This window comes from Penaeus monodon, chromosome 24, assembly GCF_015228065.2.
Source record: "Penaeus monodon isolate SGIC_2016 chromosome 24, NSTDA_Pmon_1, whole genome shotgun sequence".
NCBI lineage: Eukaryota > Metazoa > Arthropoda > Malacostraca > Decapoda > Penaeidae > Penaeus > Penaeus monodon.
In genome coordinates, this window is record NC_051409.1 from 31,246,250 (window position 1) to 31,246,930 (window position 681).

Genomic DNA, 681 nt, shown 5'->3' on the forward strand with positions numbered 1-681 from the left:
TCGGTACAGACAGAGGCACGATATTGCTTCTTGTCCACTTAGTATCCATTTTCAAAAGTGATTCTCATATGTGAAGGCTCTTAACTGGAGTTTGTCACGCTCAAAAGCTTATGCTAGTGATTCACTCGTGGTTACTAGCTACCAAACACCACACACCTGTCCATGTTTATTAGGTGTAACGACTTATAAAAATTATCCATTTTAGAGTAAGAGAAAATTTTTCTTTTAAAAAATATGTAATTATTCTACTCAGTCTCGTAACGTTTCGCTGACCAGTGCAGAATATTATTGCAAGATTATTGTATACTATATACGGATTTAAGGGTAAGAAACTTGAATTCTACATCACGTACCGGTCACCTCTCCTAATCTATACCACTTTCTACGCGAATCCCCACGTAAAACTCAAATGCATATCCTTTCAAACGTTTATGAAATATGCACACACGCAAATGCTACGTCTCCACAATTCAGCAATAAACTTCAGAGATAAAAATATTCACATGGAATACAAGTCTCTTGATATTGCAACCAAACCTCTTAATCCGCCGAACAGTGGCACAATCCCTCTGAAACATTTGACTTTATAACCAAGTGACAATTGTTGCTACCTCGCCGTCAGACTCTCTTGCATGTAGCTTAACTTCTTTCATTAAAACGGTGGTCAATATAAGAATAGGT

At 37.2% G+C, this 681-nt stretch overlaps 1 protein-coding gene across 3 annotated transcripts in view; it reads right to left on the minus strand.

Moving 5' to 3' along the window:
- The window catches only part of LOC119588720 (probable sodium/potassium/calcium exchanger CG1090), a 38,169-nt gene that overhangs the window by 4,735 nt on the left and 32,753 nt on the right, over positions 1–681 (minus strand). The gene's annotated exons all lie outside the window — the stretch shown is intronic.